This window comes from Balaenoptera borealis (genome assembly GCF_965194805.1).
Source record: "Balaenoptera borealis genome assembly, chromosome: 11".
Taxonomy (NCBI): domain Eukaryota; kingdom Metazoa; phylum Chordata; class Mammalia; order Artiodactyla; family Balaenopteridae; genus Balaenoptera; species Balaenoptera borealis.
Genome location: NC_138868.1, coordinates 45,163,762 through 45,182,612, shown reverse-complemented (window position 1 = coordinate 45,182,612; position 18,851 = coordinate 45,163,762). Strand labels below are relative to the sequence as shown.

The following is an 18,851-nucleotide window of genomic DNA, read 5'->3' as shown; positions in this document are numbered from 1 at the left end:
CACAGCTAGCAGTGTACCATCTGCACCTCGCGTCTGGGAATCCTAGAGCACGCATTTGCCACGCAGACAGCACGGGTTAGACTCACTTCCTTCCAAATCTAGGTTCTGCAGCCTCCCCACACTCACGCTGAAATATCGACAGAGCTGTCAAATCCTAAACTTCTTTCCTCATCCTCAGATTAGGCAGATGAGATTAGAGTAAGAGACCATGCTCAATGCCATCCACCAAGAGTTCAGACAAAAGTCCTCCTTTATAAACTGCTTGCCGGGCTTCCCTGGTGGCGCAGTGGTTGAGAATCTGCCTGCCAATGCAGGAGACACGGGTTCGTGCCCTGGTCTGGGAAGATCCCACATGCCGCAGAGCAACTGGGCCCGTGAGCCGCAATTACTGAGCCTGCGCGTCTGGAGCCTGTGCTCCGCAACAAGAGAGGCCGCGATAGTGAGAGGCCCGCGCACCGCGATGAAGAGTGGCCCCCGCTTGCCACAACTAGAGAAAGCCCTCGCACAGAAACGAAGACCCAACACAGCCATAAATAAATTAAAAAAAAAAAAAATTATAAACTGCTTGCCAAGAGAGTAGCAATTTATGTGCACTTTCTTACACAAGCCCTGTCATTATGTCCACAAGGTAAATTCCATCTGAGTGAAGGTCCACGAGCACTGCTTCTGGAGCCAGGAGTCCTGCCTTCTGTACTCAGTTTTACCACCAACATATTCTATGAACCTGAGAAAGTCATTTCACTTTCTTGTGAATAACAATCATCAGAATAGGTACTCGACTCCCTCCATATATACTATCGCCTTTAATACAACAACCCTGTAAGGCAGGTCTTATTATCACCCCCATTTCACAGATAAGGAAACTGAGGCTTATGGAAGTTAAGTAGCTTGCCCCAAGTACAGAAGAAGCTGGAGGTCTTCAAAGCCAAAAAGTCTGGTTTCAAAGCTGACAGTGTTAACTACCTTAAACACTGCCTGCCTGGGAAAGTTAGTGGGTGAGTCAGGATGCATGGCTGTAAGCAATAGCAACAGCACTGGCTGATTCAAGCAGAAGAGGAATTAATAAAAGGACATTGGGCGACTCATGGAATTGCCAGGAGAGCTAGAGGACCAGGTTCTTGGTAATGCCAGCAAGTACATCACCCCAAGTCTTGCTTCAGAAGAGGACCACCCGCCAGCACTGCCCACACTGCTGACACTGGGTGCTGCTACCCACACTGCAGCCTCCAAGGCCCTGAGAACTTGAAGCTCCTGGCACTCCAGCCATTGCCAGCCAGCCAGCAGCTCTTGACTCAAAGCCTGGGAAGGCACATCTTATTGATGTAAGCCAAGCCGTGGGCCTGGGCCTAGGTCAAGGGAGGCCAGGAAATCACTTCTCTTGTAGGAGGCTGCCCTGATCGGTCTCTGTTCCCACCAAGGCCGAAAAGTAGGGAATTCCTCAAACATTCAAAGTGAGTTCAGAAGCTGGGTAGTCCAAAATGACAAAATGTCCAACATATGAGGAAATTGGACAATGAATTCTGTAAGGTTCTTTTCAGTAGCTTGGGTCCATTTAATTTGACAAGCACATTGCAGTGGAGAGTATTATAATTCCCATTTATTAGCCCATCGTCTGTATAAAAATATTAAACATTGTTATTCATTGCCTTTGCCTTGCAGTGCCTCTTCCATCCTATGGGAGAATACTTCTCCACTGACACTGGGTTTGAGCAGTAACTGGCTTTGACCAACGGGATAGGATATAAACTCTGCCCTAGCAGAAGCTCTGGGAGCCATCGCATGGAAGACTCTTGCTTTTTTTTCTCTTCCAGGAAAATGGCATGTCCCAAATGGAGGTTGTTTCTCCAGCCTATGCCTCAGAATGGGAAGAAGTTAGCAGAGCCCTATAGCCACCACAGTTGACCCACGCAGCCTCCAACATTAATAAGAGCAAGAAATAAATGTTACTTGTTATAAGTCATTGATTGGGGTGGGGGGTTGTTCGTTATAACAAAGCAGTCTGATACATGTATACTGAGAATCATCCACACCATTGCCTACTAAACAAAGGGAATACAAAAATAAATAGGGCCCAGTCCCTGCCTTCATGGCACTTCTCCGTGACATGCTCAAGTCATAGCTGGCATAGAGAGTGGAAATGTTTCAAAGGAGGCATAAACAGTCCCCAGGGAGCACTAGGAAAGGAGACAGAGATTCTGCCTGGGGCTTCCAAGAAGGCTTCCTAAGGGATGTGAAACTTGAACTGGATCTTGAAGGTTAAGGCCAATGTTAGCAGAGTACAGAGGAGGGAATTCCATGGAAGTAGGAAAATTCAGAGATACAAGAAAAAATATATATGTATGCAAGAATAAATTCTGGTGTTGCCGGCGTATAGGCAGTTGAGGAGGAGGAGTGGTGGGAAAAAGAGCCAAACAGAGAAGCAGATTTCAAATGCCCTAGAATGCCATGCCAACAGGTTTCAACCTCATACTCAAGACAACGGGAATGATCAAAAGTTTACGGCAAATCTATATTTTAGAAATATCACCCTAGAACTGGCAGAGTGGAGGATGAGCGAGAAGCAGAGAACACAGCGAATAAGAAGACGGTTAGATCAAAACCAGTTCCTGAACTGGAACAGGGATGATGAGAACAAAGAAGTTCACAGAGCATTTCCGAGTTCATCAGTAAGACTTGGTTGGATGAGAGATGAGGCAGGAAAGATCGAGAGATGGCACAGAATGTGATGGCACGGATTTAATCACTGAATGCAGGGTGGAGTTATTCATGGATACGGGAGAAGCAGAAAGGGGACCAGGCATGGGAAAAGCTGATGATTTGGCATTGAACACAGCACATGTGAGCTGTCCCTGGGACAAACCCATGGAGGGATCCGGTTGGTAGCTGGAAGAGATGGAAGAAATTCCCACCTGCTTGGAGTCGGGGAAGGGTTGGAAAAAGCTCCAGAGATAGTGTTGACATTTGCACTAAGGCCACTAGGTGTTCACTAAACCAACAGATTGTTGGAAGAGGGGAAGAGAATAGCATTCCAGGGCTAAGACTAAGGATGGAACCCCTAGACTAAGGATGGAAGAAGAAGCATCTGCTTCTGCTTCCACTATGGCTTTTCTCTGCACAAAGAAAAAGAAAACCTAGCACAGAACCTGTATTTCACTCTCTGGGGCATTTTCAGATCAAATGTCCCTTACTGGTCTGCTGCTGGGCTGGCGGGGGGCAGGGGTTTCTTGCTATGCCTGCAGATAATTTGTTTGCCTTGCAAATCTCTAGTCTGATGCAGTCAAGTCATTCCAGGACGAAAAAGGGACAATAATTATTATTCTTATGTGGTTCTGCAATTAACAGATTTTTCCTAAGTAAATGTCCACATGAGTGTCATTCAAAGGAACTGTAAACAGAAGCCCACAAGCACTGCCACCACTACCGCAGTTTACCAATGAGAGGTACCAGGCCATGAGCAATGAAATATTTAAACTCCTTCAAGATTTTATATATATATATACACATATTTTTTTTAAACTTAAGTCTAAATGTATTTATAAAACCAGGTTTCATTTTCTCTGTTTTGCTTTCTCAAACAGAGTTTTCTGGGCCTAACAAATCCCCCCCCCTACCGCCAATCTTGCATGACCCCATCAAGCCAGGCATCTGTAATAGGCTGTCTCCTATTTACTGCCTGATGGACACTAATTACTATCTATTTGCTTTAACTGTGAGTGGTAAAAGCCTGTCAAACTCAGGCACCCTGGCCGAAGACAGACAGAAGAGTCCCTATAGTTGCCCCTGCCCAAAACACTGACATCTCTAGATGCCAGGCAGGCAGGTGGCTGAGTATTTCTTGGGCACTTTGTACATGCTGGACATTGTGCTAAGCACTTTATCTGGGTTATCTCATTTAATCATGACAACCCCATCAGGTAGATCCTATGATTACCCCCATTTTACAGAGGAGGAAACTGAGACTTAGAGAATGTTATGGAAAGCCTATAAAGAGTAGGTGCCATATGAATAGAGTGTTACAGGATAATTAGCGACTAGCCAGGGGTTCAAAGAGAGGAAGGCCACCCAAGCAAACTGAACAACATGGATGAAGCCATGGAAATGAGGAAGACTACAGCTGGCCCTTGAACAATGAGAGTTTGAACTGTGCAGGTCCACTTATACCTGGATAGTTTTCCATAGTAAATGCTACAGTACTACACGATCCATAGTTGGTTGAATCTGTGGATGTGACAGAACCACAGATAGAAGGGCTATCTATAAATTACAGGTAGATTAACCTGTTGTTCAAGGGTCAACTATACTGTGCGTTTGGGGAAAGGTACAGAACAGGACGGCTAAGGCACATGGTACTTAGGTAGAATTGCCTAAAAATAAATCTGGGAAGGTTAGCCAAGGCCAAACTGTGAAGGGACTCAAATTTCATGCTCAAGCGTTGGGGCCCCTGACTCCAGGGACTGGACAAGTAACAAAGGAGGAAAGTGGGCAGGTGTGAGACAATAAGGAGTGGTGAGGACGGTGGCAAACTGGAAGGTACACACCCTTCAGTATGTAAAAGTATTCAAATTCTTTTTTTTTTTTTTTTTGGTAAGTGTGAGCTGAATTTGGCTCTTAGAATATCAGCTTACAAACACAAATAGTGAGAAGTTGATAAGATGATTAACGAGGGAATGATGTGGTTGGATCTCTTATTTTAGAGAGCTCCTCTGGCAACAGTGTGGATGACAGGCTCTGTGGGACAAGACTGAGGGCAAGAAAACCACTGGGGAAGAAGATGCAGGAAAGCAGCAAGAGATGATGCCAGGTAGGGCCCGGGTGACGGCAGTGAGGGGAAAAAATAATGGATCTGAGAAGGAAACATTGAGAAAGAAACTGGCAGGACTTGAAAGCAATCAGGATGTAGGGGAGGAACAGTATGGGGGTTTCAAATATAATACCCAGGTTTGTGGTACAGACCACAGGGCAAAGATTTTTGTTAAACCCAGGGGGTAAGGGAGAAGAAGATAATGAGAGTTATTTTAGACAAGCTGATGGGCAAAGCTTTGACATTTCTGCTACCAAGAGAGGCCCACAGGGCTGATGTGGGTCTTGGTCAAGACGCCTTGCTATCTCCATGGCTGAATAGCTGATGGGCCCACCGAAGATGTGCTCTTCAGCTACTGCAGAGGACAACCTCTGCTGTATTACAGGGGTGACCAAAACCTCCTGGAGGTCCAAAGGCTGGTGCCTATCACCAGGCTGTGCCAGGACACCCACTGATGCATGAGGTCACCAGATACTAGGTGTGATGGTAAATTTTGTGGGGCCATGACTGGGCCATAGAGTGTCCAGATATTTGGTCAAACATTATTCTGGGTGTGTCTGTGAGAGTGTTTCTGGATGAGATTAATATGGAATTTGGCAAACTGAGTAAAGCGGATTGTCCTCTTCTATGTGGGTGGGCCTCATCCAATCAGTTGAAGGCCTGAATAGAACAAAAAAGCTGACTCTCCCCAAGTTATAGGAAACTCCTCCTGCATTACTGTTTGAGCTGGGATATCAGCCTTTTCCTGCTTTCAGACTGGGACTGAAACATTGGCTCTTCTTGGGACAGGAGCCTGCTGGCTTTGGAACTGGAACTACACCAGCAGCTCTCCAGCTTGCTGACTATAGATTTAGGGATTTCTCAGCCTCCATAATCACGTGAGCCAATTCCTTATAATACATCTCTTTATTACACACACACACACACACCCCCTGTGGTTCTGGTTTTCTGACTGATAAACCATGTCAAAAAGGAGCAGGCCAGAACCCTGGCCCCTTGTCATCAGAGCTGGCTGGGCCAGCACGGGCTGCATGGAGAGTTACCTGAGTCTGAATGGGTCTAGTTCTCTCATGTAGGTTGGCCAGGAGAATATGAAACAAAGACAGGAGATGGGAGCTCCCCATTTACTGAGCACCTATTGTATGTTAGTCACACTGCTGGTGGCTTTTCATAGATAAGTTATTTAAGCCTCACAGCAGGCTTAAGAGATGGGCTCAAATATCGTCACTTTGTAGACAGAGGAACAAGGTTCAGGGCTTTAGCCAGTCACACAGCTGGCCTAGATGCAAATATGATTCCATCTTACTAAAGAGCTGTGTTCTCAGCACCCTCTACACTGCCTCCCTAGCAAAGTGCCTCCTCTAGGGATGGAAGAACAGCCAGGAGTGGAGAGAGGATGAATTCGACCATAGCATGCAAACTCCAGCTTGCGTAGTCCAGTCCCAAAGTCCACAGGTGCCAGCCCTTCAGGGGACGAGATTGGCCAGGTATGGGCTCATGGAGGGGTGCGATTTGATGCGTGGGACATGCATCCCACCCAGGCACTAATGAGTCATGCCAGCCTGGGATTCCTGGGGGAACTTGTAGCTCTGGAAGGAGTTCAGCCCTGCCCTCTCTCTTCGTATCTCTGTGATCCAGGGGGCCCTGGCACCAGGATGTGGTGCCTCCTGTCCCAGAACTGGCTGGGTACCCATGGCACAGAGTCACCAGCTCTGTCTCTACTCTGTGCTGAGCAAATCAATCTAATTTATCCAGAAGGGGATTAAGCTGGGTGCTACAGATGCGGTCAGCAATCTCCTCTAACAGGTTTACCTGTTCTGACCAAACACCAACTGCACGTGTCTGTAAGCGTGTGTATGTATGAGAGACTGTTTATAGGTGTGTGCCTGTGTATGAGTGTGTATGCCTGTGTAGCTCTCCTTGCTTTTCACACTCAGTATGGCTTTTTCTACAGAAATATGCCTGCATCTTCCAGAAGGTCCTCTGAGTCCAGTCCCTGGCACCGCAGGACTCTTGGGCAGGGCAGCTGGGAGAAGGCTCTGGTACCAGAGATCTACTTAAATCCCACATGAGCAGCTTTTCCTGGAGCCCAGGCCTTCCTCATTTGTCAGGCACTCCCCCCTCCTCCCGGGGGCAGACTCATTCACATGCAAAGCCCCTCACAGAAAGGCCAGGCCAGCCAGAGGGGAACTATACTGAGTCCAAGCTCGCTCTGCTCGCACGCACCACAGGCATGCCAATAAATCGAAGACAAGGTGCTGAGGCAAGGGATACGACTTTATTTGGAAAGCCGGCAGACCGAGAAGATGGCAGACTAAAGTCTCAAAATAACCATCTTATCGGGGTTTGCATGCCAGTTTCTTTTATAGCACAGAGAGGGGGAGGAAATGAGGAAGTAAAGTAAAAAGGCCATAAGTTTTGCAAATATCCCCTGGAATGGCCAGCCTGGGGGAGGGGATGTGTTAATTTCTTCTGTCTTGGCAGCCATCCACAGGTGGACAGGGTCTGGATGTTTCCCGGATCAAAGGCATTTTGGTTTAATCAGGCAGGGGGCAGGGTTCCCCGAGGGAGGCCATTATGTATAGACAGTATCCTTTTAGTGAACAAAAGCAATGGGGAGCAAAGGTTAAAGTAAAAGAAACAGATCCAACATGTAGTCAGATTTGGCTCTTCCTTGTTACAGGAGAAGCCTGGAGAGGGCAAATTCCAGCCCTAAAATGGGCAGGGCCGGGAACTAGCTCCCTGCCATCTTAACATCTGCTCAGTAACTTAAGGCAATTTTTAAATAAAGTGGACAAACGCCCTCCCTCCGCAGGTAACAGGAAGATAGACCCTTTCTCTCGGCTGCTGCTGCCGGGGCGGCCCTATTTCTGCCACCAGGAGATGCCTTCAAGGTGTGGACTCTCTCAGCAATATCAGGGCCATATTAACTGAACCCAAAACCAAATAGCACTCTGAACAGACATACTCAATGTGCAAATGGGCAAGACAGGCCCATAAGCTTTGCTATCCGGGGTGCCTTTTGCAGTTTACCCTTCTGGAAGCCAACCTGCTCAAACAAATTGTGCTGCAGGCGTCTTATTGAGGAAAAGGAGTGGCAGACCATTGACCATTTAGTTGTGGAGCTCTCCCAGGTCGCACGGAGCTAGGATTTGAGACAGAGGTCCCGACCACCGTTCTCTGCTGCCCACCACCTGGACTAAATCACCTGTGGGGTCTTTCAGAGTTCACAACCCAAGGCCACACTGGTCAGTTGTGGCAGCCTGCAGAGAGCACGCACGCTCTTGTCAATCAACACTGCAAACAACGTTGCAATCAACATGGCACCACCCAGCATTGCTGGGTGCTGACTGGAAGCTCAGCCTGGAGCTGCCAACTCCCAGTTCCTGCGAAAGCCCTGATGAGATGAAGCAGTGTTGGAGGGGGCAGAGCCGGGGATGTGAAGCCAAGGGGCAGGAGCCTAAGAGTGCCTCTGGGGCCTCGAGGAGGTGAGGGTGTGGCCAAGTCACTCACGGAGGACGGCACATGATGCCCACGTCCACTCCGAGCTGGGCACGCTCTGAGGACGTGACTCCAGCCAGCTGCAGCCCTTGCCCGGGGCCATCGCTGTACCTCTCACGCCTCCTGAACACAGGCACTGGGGCAGAAAGAGAAAACACTACACATAGATTTATCTCAAATGTGTACAAACCCACTGCTGCCTTCAGCAAAGACTAGGGAGGCTGGAAGCCAATCGTGGTTTTTAATAAACAACTGAGGCATTACAGTGTATGGGCTTTGAGAAGAGCCTGCAGAAAGCCCCATCCAGAGGCCTCTCAGAGCCCTTCCCAGCAACATGTGGGAGGGGCTTGGGAATCATCCAGCTGCACCATGCCTGCCCAGCCCCCCTCCTGCCCCCTCACCCCTCCTGCCCTGCAGGAAGAAGCCCTGGCTGGCCTATGCGTGCCTGTACAGGAGCATTCACCCTGCATGCATATCCCTGCTGCTCACTCTCCATTTGCACCCTCTCGAGAGTCCACTCTTCGCTCTTCCCTGCCAGGCTCTGTTCCCTGGAAGGAGGCTCCTGCCTATAGCATCACCCAGGCTCCCTTGGTAGGGCTCAGCCAATGGGCGGCATAGCAGAAAATCAGAGCATAAGAGGAGAATGGTGGGGGGACACATCTCTGGCAGTAGCCATGTCCTTCTGTGACTATCACTCCTGCCAGGCTGCATCACTTCCAAGACTCAGGCTCTTTCCTACCTTGGTAACACTACTTCTTCCCTTGTTCCATCAGCCCTAGGTGTGGCAGAGCTTCCTCGCATTGTGAGTCTCTGGACACCTCACCATTCTTGACCTTGAACTCCATCCTTACCTCTTCTTCGTTAAGGCCTCTTTATGTGAAACAATGGGGTAAGTCCTGATTTGTGCCAGTTCCCTTCTGATAGGTATGAATGCACATGTCTATATGATGCACGTGTGTGTGTGAGTGTGGGTACAGGCAGGCTATATACACGTTCAGCCCTGTGCGTGCATCCCCGACACACGCACATGACTCAGCTTTTCCCTGAACTTCCAAGGCTGACAGAAGGAAACCATCTGTGGGCGTCCATCTCTGTATCCCAGAATTCCCTGTACCTACTCCCATCCTGATGCCGTTTTGAGATGTTTAGTCTAGGTCTCTTCCTGACCCTACTCGATGGTAAACTCCTTGAGCGCAAGGAAAGAAGGGGGAGTGGGAGACAGTAGGAAGGAGGAAGGGAGACGAAAGGAGAGAGGAGCAGGAGAAAAAGCTGAAAGTCATTCACTGAATACCTGCTCTGGAGTCCTTTCTCTATTCTAAAGACCATGTAGATAATCAGTCTCATTTTACAAGTGGGAAGCCAGGGCTCAAAGGTCAGGGGTAACAATTCAAAAACCACACAGCTAATGAGCAGCGGAGAAGCATTCAACCATAGGTGAGTGCAGGCCCTGCCCCATCCCAGGCCACCGTGCTGTTTTGTTGTCCCCCCCACCAGGACCACAGTTACAGCCAAATAGTAGGTGCTCGATCAATGCTTGTAAAACTGAACTGAATCTGAGAAGGAAATCCAATGGCATGCTTAAGTCCAAAGAGAAAGTTCACAGTCCTGGAGAGGGCCAAACTGCTCAAGGCCTGAGCTCAGGTCATCTTGAACAACACACAGATGGTGTCGGTGGCTGCAGTCCTACAGAAAACACCAGGGCTTCCCCGGAGCTGCTTCGAGGCTGGTCCTTAGTCAAAGCCAGGGTGTTGGTAAGTTGCCAGACAAGGGCTTTCTGATGGTCAGATACATGGTTGAGAATCCGAGCATCAGGAGAATTGAGCTGCTAACACATCCCTCAGCCTACCCTCTCAGCAAGGCTGGGGCGGGAACTCAATGGCAGATAACTTGCAGACAGTCTATGTCACTGATAGAAACTGAAATGCCAGGTAACTAAGTAGACAGCAATGAGGATGTTTAATAATTATAATAATAATAATAATGATAACTAGACATCATTTGAAGGTCAGATGGCTCAAAGTTTGGGATCTGTTCAGGGGCCAAAGTGGGGCCTGGGCACACCTGCTCCATCATAGTGACCAGATGTCATTCTGGTCCCTTGTCTACCCCTGCTACTCCCCAGCCATTAGTTAATTTCTAGGACCCTAAAAATCTTGCTGTGGTCTGGCCTCAGAAGTACCTGCCCATCTTGCCAAAACTAGCAAGAGCTGCTGCTGAGCTGCCCGCAGGAAGAAGCTCCATCTTCACAGCAACCCTAAAGTGTGATATATATGGTGAATAGAGGAAAAACTGAGGCTAGGCCAATTTGCCAACAGTCACACAGCTGGCAAGTGATGGAATGGGATTCAAATCCAGGTCTGCCCTGTTCCAAATCCTGCCATCTTTGCCACACCCAATGATGCCAATGCCCTCCAATCCCATTCAAATGCCACAGTGCTCCTTATCCCCAAAGTAGAAGCGTGTAGGTCTCCCTAAGGAGCCACTGGGAGCGAGGTGACAGCGGCTCAGAGACAGATGCAAAACATCTCCAGATCGGCAGAGCCGGCCCCCACGGAACTGAGTCAGGGCTCACTGTGGGCACCCTGATCTCTCCACGATGCCGGCTCTCCACAACAGCTATTTATAAACCTCATTTGTACAAACAGGACAGCATATTCTGGCTTTTTTCCCTGCACTTTAAATAACTAAGTTATGGATGACGGAAACAGAATGGAAATGTTATCCAATCCCAGGCTCGCCCTGGCGCACGTCTATACATCCGATAGCTTCTCCTGCTGCCACTTCTAATAGACTCCTCTCCTCTCTGCCTCATTATCTCCTGCTCTCCTTTGTGCTCCTAAACAAAGGCAAGGTGGGCGCACAGCCAGGACTTGCTTACCCCCCACCTGGCAGAGGGAGCAGGAAGGGACCAGCCACGCTCCCAGGCCCCTCAGGAAATGACAGTACAAAGACCTAACATGGATTGAGCCCTTGCTAGATGCCAGCACTGTACGTTGTCTCATTCAATCCTCATCATTCCCCATGCTATGACCCCTATTTTACAGATAAGGAAACAGGCTTAGAGAGGTCAAGCAGCTTGCCCAAGGTCACACAGCTGGAAAGTGATGAAGCCAAGACTCAAACTGGGGCAACCTGACCCTGGCATCCAGGCCTCTGACTATAGCCAGTTGGTTCAGGCCCCTGGCCACAGCTAGTCAGCCCTAACAAACTCCAGTGGTGATCCCTAACACCAAAGTAATGGCTCCCAAGGGAGGCCAATATTCAAAGAGGCAGAGGATGACCATGGGATCTCCCAGGGCCCTCTGCAAGCCAAATCTGGAGGCACTGAGCCCATGGCAGGTGTAATATGAAAGGAGAGCTCTGACCAGCCATTTGGTCTCACCCTTACCCTTAGTAATGGTTTTCAATCATTCAACAAACATTTGCGGAAGATCTACTCCATGCCAGACCCGGTGCTGGGTGCTGCTGGTGCAAAAGTAAAGATGACACAGTGTTGTCCTCAAGATGCTCAGCCAGTCAGGAAGACAGATGAGAACATGGTGGCCGAGTCAAAGGCACCCACACGCCCAGTGAGGTGCAGAACTATCCCTGCCCAAGACGTGCGATTGCCATCCTACTGCCATTCCGCATGACTTGAAAACTTCCATCTTTTCCCCAATCCATCTTCCTTTCCCCTGGCATTTCCCTTGTTTTAATTAGTAGACAAACAGAACCTGTGCAATCCTTGCCGGTTTCTTGATGAGTTCTCCACGCTGTGCTTACAAATGCAACTGCAGACAAATTGTTCCTGCCACCTGTCCAGGGAGATACGCTGGTGGCCTTTAAATGTTTGATTCTGTTGATGTTCCTTATGCAGCAGGGTCACACAATGAGTCTGCCCGAATATTCTTCAGTGTGGGAGGAAAACAGCTCAATGCAGTGGAGACAACACGGGGTGGGGAGCCAGCAGGCCTGGTTCGGGTCCTGGCTTTGCCATTGTCTTCTGAGTGACCCCAGGCAAGGCTGTTAACTTCTCTGAACCTCCATTTCCTTATCTTTCAATAGCGGAGATTGGATGAGGCACTCTGCCAGGTCCCTTCCAAAGTCCCAGGAGCATCACTGTGGCTCTCAGCCCACAGCCCGGTGCTTTCTACGTAACACAAAAGAATGTGTGAAGAATTCTGTTGGTGAGGCAGACCCTGGCCCCACCAGCTGGAGACTTGGGCACTCTGGTACCTGGGTAAAAGCGTGAGATTCTGAGCAGGCGGACCTGGGCATTCCTGGTTCTGCCACAGAGCAGCTCTGGAACACTGGGCAAGTCAGTGAACGTAAAGGAGCCTCAGTTTACTCATCGGTAATATGATGACAACAATACTTTCTCCGTTGGGTTGATGTGAAAATTCGTTTGAAATAATGTGATTGTTGGCATATGGCAAAGCTCTGGGTGCAGTCTCCTGAGTCATTTTTTTCTGTGTTGCCTCTGTTGTCCTACGGGGCCAAGTTCCGATGTCCTAGGGCTGACCCCTTGTTCCCCTGGGCTCCAATTTCCAGGGCTGGGCCCTGAGCTGGTGCCACCCCTGCTCTGCCCCAGCTGGATGGCTAGGCCCAGCTGCCATTGGCCGGACCTTCTGAGCTCCCACAGAAGGTCCTGCTAGGTCCGCCTGACCAACTGGTATGCAGTAACTTCCTCCTTGGAAGTGCGGGTGCTGCCTACTGGCAGATGTGTTCCAGACCTCCTCTGCCACCTCGGTGACCCAGGCCCACCCAACCTGACCCATGAGTGCATTTCCTGCCTGGCCCACTTCTTCACTCTGTTTCTACCCTGGGGACCATGTACCATGCTGGGCTCTGCCCTGCTCCCTGGGCCTCACTCAGAAACATGCGTTTCTGCCCATTCCCTCACTTCCTGCAACTGCTTCTGGAGTGCCCAGAAGAGTCACATGAAATCACCAGGAGGGCCTTTACCATGTGGAGAGTAGTCCCTCCCCAAGGAGCTCCAAGCCCCTCACCCATATCCTGTCCAAACACATACACAGTAACTCATGGGTTGGTCCAAGCAAGCTGGTCTTTCAATCTCCATTCCCTCTCCAACTATTCTGGACTATTCTTTGAAGGAGTCTGTATAGGGAAAGACCTGAATTATCAAGACCTTGGGCTAGACTGGGCCCATGGAAAAGACCACCCAGCAATAAGAATAAGAAAAGGTTTCATTTATGGAGTTCCAGGCACTTTATATATATTACCTTGTTGAACTTGACCCAACAACTCAGTGACACAGGTACTGCTCTCACCTTTATTTTACAGAAGAGGATCAGACCTGTTAGCAAAGTTCCCAAGATCATAACACTACTAGGTACCAGGCCAGGCTGTCCAGCTGGGTCTGCCCCAAGACCCCAGTGCTAAGCCACGTTGCTGTCCCACCTCCCAAGGGAGGCAAGGCAGGCTAACCTGGCAGGGCAGGGAGAAGAGGAAAGGGAGCAGAGCTTCCCTTCCTTTGTCTTCCATCATCACTCAAGACCTGATTGGACACTGCTGTTCTGGTCTCTGCTAATTCCTGCCTTCCCTACATCAGGTTCTTCCTCTATAGCTCTTTAGTCGAGAAAACCAGCCAAGACCTTCAGCAACTCCAAACCTTGGAAAGGAAGATTGAGACAAAGGGAAAAGTCCCCCGGTCCCTGCATGCCACTTAGATAGATCGCAGCTAGAGAGATTCTCCAAAGACAAGGCTTTACAGGGTTTGCTAATGGGGTTCAGCAAAACGATGTTTTGCTTCATACATGGTGGTCACACATAGGGCTTCTTTCACCACCACTGTGGCTTGTTCAACTCCTTCAGGGCAGAACTGTGTGTCAGGAAAGAACAGGGCTTGGCTAAAGCCAGTCAGCATCATTACCTAAACTTCTTTACTTTCCTGGAATGCATGCGCTAAACTTCTTTACTTTCCTGGAATGCATGCGACGCCCACGCTCCCTGGATCTCCCAGGTCGTCTCATGCGGTTACATTTCACTCTCTACAATGAAGGCTCGCTATGGGTCAGGCATTGTTGTAAGTGCTTTATCAATATTAACTCAGCCAATCCTTCTAATGACCCTGGGAGATAGGTGCTACTATTAGTCCTATTCCAAAAATAAGGAAACTGAGGACAGAGAGGTTGCATAACTTGCCCAAGGTCACACAGCTAGTAAGGGGCAGAGCTGTGACTCAAACCCAGACAGTCCAGTGCCACAGTCTGTATGTTTAACCACTGTGCTACCCCAGTCTGCATTTGCTAGGGATCATTCCATATACAATCAAAGGCAGATATATCATTATACCTTTATAACACTTTTAAAATGGATTGCCAAGTCAGAAAAAAAAAAAAAAATCCCTTCTCTAACCATGTTTCTTAGGAGAGAGTTTAGAAATTGTGGTCACCCAAAGACGGGTGATCACGTTTTTAAGGGGAAAACATATTGGAGGTCTGCGTGGTGTCTAGACAGAAAGCTGAGGAGAAAGGATTTGTCCATGTGCGTCTCCAGGGCTGCCCAGGGAAGAGGAGCATGATTTGAGGTGACAGCTCCTAGCGATTAGTCAGAAATAGCCCAGCCGTGGAGGAGAGCCAGCCAGGAGGCTGGCCAGGCCTGGAAGAAAGAGCTTTTAAAGCAATGCTGCCCAAAACCGAGTCCTTGGACTTCCTGCAACAGGGTCACCTGAGGATTTTGTTACAAACACAGATTCAAAACCTTACCCCAGACCCATGAATGGGAATCTCTGGGGAGGGAGGGAGGAAGGAATGGGAGGGGTTATAACCCCCAACCCTGAATCTATAACAAGACCCCCGGGGGTTCTGATGACAGGGAAGTTTGGAATCCTCTGCTGTAAAGCCTGACGTCTCTGTTTGCCGTTAAGTGTCTGTGCCCCATGCATCCTTGGGAACTACAACTCGGCCACCAGAATAAACCATGCCCTACAGCCCAGCCCCAGATACACGGCGGAGTATGATCTGATGCTGATATAATATATTAACATCAATCATGAGCGCTACTGGTTATTAGCATTTACTGCACGCCAGACACTGCTAGTGCTTTCCCGATCTTATTTGTGCATATTCTCATCACAGCCTTGTGCTGTAGTTGTGGTCAACCTTGATTTGCTGATGATGAAATTAAGGCTTAGAGAGTCTGGGTGACTAGCTCAGGGCTACACAAAAAGCAAGCAGCCGAGATGGAATTCAAACCCGTTCTGTCACTTTGACTGTTCCGGCTCTGAACACAAGGTCAGTGCTGCAAGCAGGCCACCCTCTGCCATCATCCCCAGGGCCACACTGGGGCTGGGAAGGCCACCGGGTGAGGAAGCTGCTCTTCCAGATGCACATCCATTTCAGCCGATCCCCCAGGGGCATCTGTCCCCCTATTCTGACACCAGCCAACGTGCTGGGCCAATACCAGCTCCATTAGGCCCGAGTCTGCAGGATGGGAGAGGCCAGGGGGTCATCACCTGAGGCAAACACTTTGACGCTGGAAAAAACAAGCCTGAGGCCCCAGAGCCTGAGGGGCTCCTCTGGGGAGGAGCTTGCCTTCTGCTTATGGAATGGTGTCCGCTGACCCGAGGGGGAATCCTCACTTCCGAGATTTGTCCCTCAGGAAGGCTGCTCACCCTTTCCGCAAATCTATAAATGGTGACAATGACCACGGCCTCACTGGGTGTCTGGGAGGATTAAAGTTGATGCCATATGGAAAAGGTGCTTTCCTGGCCCCCGGCCTACACACTGTAGGTACTCAGACCTCCCCCGCTTTCTCCTCCTGTTGCCTTCTTTAATTTCTTGGTATCATCCCCATCTGGACAGCGCTGCCAGATCTCCTACCCCAGCCCTCAGGATAGAAATTCCAAGAACCTGGGGGCTCCTTTGCTGGCAAGGTGTATCCCGCATCCGCCCACCCTCCCACCGTCAGAGCTCTGGAGGCCCTCAGCCTCCCTGTTTACTCAGCCCAGGATGCAGGCTTCCCAGCGGCAGGGCCGTAACTGTCTTGCTCTGTGCTCTTTCCCTGGGCTAGAAGAGTGCCCGGCAGGGAGCAGGTGCTCAGTTCATGCTGAATGAATGAATTCGATCATCTGACAAAAGGGAACTGTGCATCGGCTCTGCGCAGGGCCCAGTGCTGACAACAAACCCATCTGGAGCTTGTGCTTCTGCCCTCACATCTGACACCCAGGCTCCCTCTCAAGGGCTGCAGACTGAGGGAAGAAGGCGCCTTCCTACCCACCGTGCTCCTCTCGCCCCGAAGTGCGGCTAAGTCAGCAATGGAGCCTTACTCTTCTTCTCCCTTCACTTTCGTCCTGGGGACAAAGCTCCCCGAGAGAGATGCTCAGACCATGGCCTCCTGGAACTTGCCATCTAGGCCCAGAGTTGGAGCTAAACCTGAGGAGGAAGCAAGTAGCCGTCTCTTGGTCTGGCCACCCCCCCAGAGAGCTGTCCTGACACATTCTTAATGCTCACATCCTCCTGCAGGAAAATCCACTTTCAAGACAGGAAGAGACACAGGCCTGAACCACAGAAGCCTCACGCTCAGCTCTCAGAAGGCCCCAGGGGGACCCAGCTCCAACCGCGGAAACACCAAGCAGCCGTGAGGTTGGATTGCTAGGAGCACAGAGGGAAGCTGTCCACAGGGGAGGCTGAGAAGGGTTCCAGGCCCCCTGGTTCCCCACCAATGAACTAATGGATCCATCTCAACTACTTCAGTTTATTTGCTCATCATTAAAGACTCTCCTCAAAAGCTGGAAGAAGAAAAAATTTCACGCCAAGCTGGTGGGTGATCCCCGTGTTGGTGTGACGTGCTAGCTCGGAAGTGTTTTCTGCTGCTGTCGTGGTTCGTCCGCTAAACTGCATTGATGCTCTGTCCCAGAACACGGGCATAGGCAAGAACGGGGACCTGCCCTGGCCCCGGCTCAGGAAAGAATGCAGGTATTTCCAAAGAATGACCACAACCTCTTCAGTAGAAGGTAAACAGAATTTGGTGATTATGCGCAGGAAAACCTGGTTCTCCGTTCCAGAGAAGAATCGAACTTTAAAGGACAGAATTAATATAGTTCTCAGTAGAGAACTCAAGGAACCTCCACAGGGAGCTCATTTTCTTGCCAAAAGTCTGGATGATGCCTTAAAACTTATTGAGCAACCAGAATTAACAAATAAAGTGGACATGGTTTGGATAGTGGGAGGCAGTTCTGTTTATACGGAAGCCATGAGCAGGCCAGGCCATCTTAGACTATTTGTGACAAGGATCATGCAGGGATTTGAAAGTGACACATTTTTTCCAGAAATTAATTTGGAAAAATACAAACTTCTCCCAGAATATCCAGGTGTTCCTTCTGATGTCCAGCGGGAGAAAGGCATTAAGTACAAACTTGAAGTATATGAAAAGAACAATTAATGTGAAAGTGTTTTCTGATCTATTTCAAGCCTCCTCCTGCCCCCCAAAAATTATGTAGAGACTTTTGTTGACTTTAGATCTATGGATAATTATTTCTAAGCAAAGTACTCTTATTCCCCATTAATCTTAACTAGACTGTATCAGATACCATTTGTGAAACATTTCTTTGCTGTAACTGCCTGAACGCCCATCAAGAGTCAAGAATAGGTGACCAGCACCTGCCTAGGGTAGAACATCTACCAAGACAGCCCAAAGTGGGAGAGTGCCCTGGTAGAATGAGCTGAAACCAGAGCCTATAGAGCTAGGAGCTAGGCAGATGGGTCCAAAGGTCAGAAATGGATTATAAACAGAAGAGCTAGCATTCAGTTATTAAAATTAGATCAAAAGAGGGACTGTGGATTACTTTATATCACACTTCTTAAAAAAATTCTGTTCACTCAGACCAGGAGTCAACAAGTTGAAAACTCCAGGATATTCCACAGGGATAGTAAAGAGACAGGTACGAGACTACCTTTTCAGTGGTTAAAGGAGAAGGTCTGAGACCTTAAAAAACTTTGTTTCTGATCTTCAGTGAGATTGCATGGGATGTTACAATGATAGAACAAGAACTGGCCGCTCTTTACAAAAAAGAATAATCTAATATCAAGCATAATGGCTAAAATTAAAACTTCAAAGAGGTAATAAATTGAGAATGAATATTGCTAGAAACCAAAATTAGTAAGTTAGAAACTAAACTTCACAGAATTAAAAAATGAAAATTAAAACATGTTTTGCCCACCACGTTAGGGAAGATTTAGATTAAGTATCCCAAAAAAAGAAAAATAGCATTTTCTGCCTTATAAATTGGTATAACCTTTTTAGAGTGTAAGTTAGCAATATCAATTAAAATTCAAAATATTCTGGGTTTGGACCCAGAACTTCCACTTCTAGAAATTAATCCTGAACAAAGAAATGGACCCAAGAGTATCTGTTGCAACTTTTTTTTTCAAACTTGGAAACAGCCCAAATGTTGATTAATAAGAAATACCAACCAATACGTCTATAAAATGTAACATGTGCAGCAGCTAAAAAGAATGAAGTGCTGACAGAAAAATGCCCAAAACTGCTAAGCAAAAGAAGCAAATTGTGTATAATACTTAAAATGTTTAAAAAATGTTCACGTGTG

The 18,851-nt window shown here is 48.6% G+C and overlaps 1 protein-coding gene and 1 pseudogene across 4 annotated transcripts in view; one reads left to right on the top strand and one right to left on the bottom strand.

Moving 5' to 3' along the window:
• The window catches only part of GALNT18 (polypeptide N-acetylgalactosaminyltransferase 18), a 340,031-nt gene that overhangs the window by 246,536 nt on the left and 74,644 nt on the right, over window positions 1-18,851 (bottom strand). The gene's annotated exons all lie outside the window — the stretch shown is intronic.
• LOC309605593 (dihydrofolate reductase pseudogene) lies at window positions 14,220-17,737 on the top strand (annotated as a pseudogene). The gene has a single exon. The product of its transcript is annotated as a dihydrofolate reductase pseudogene (transcript).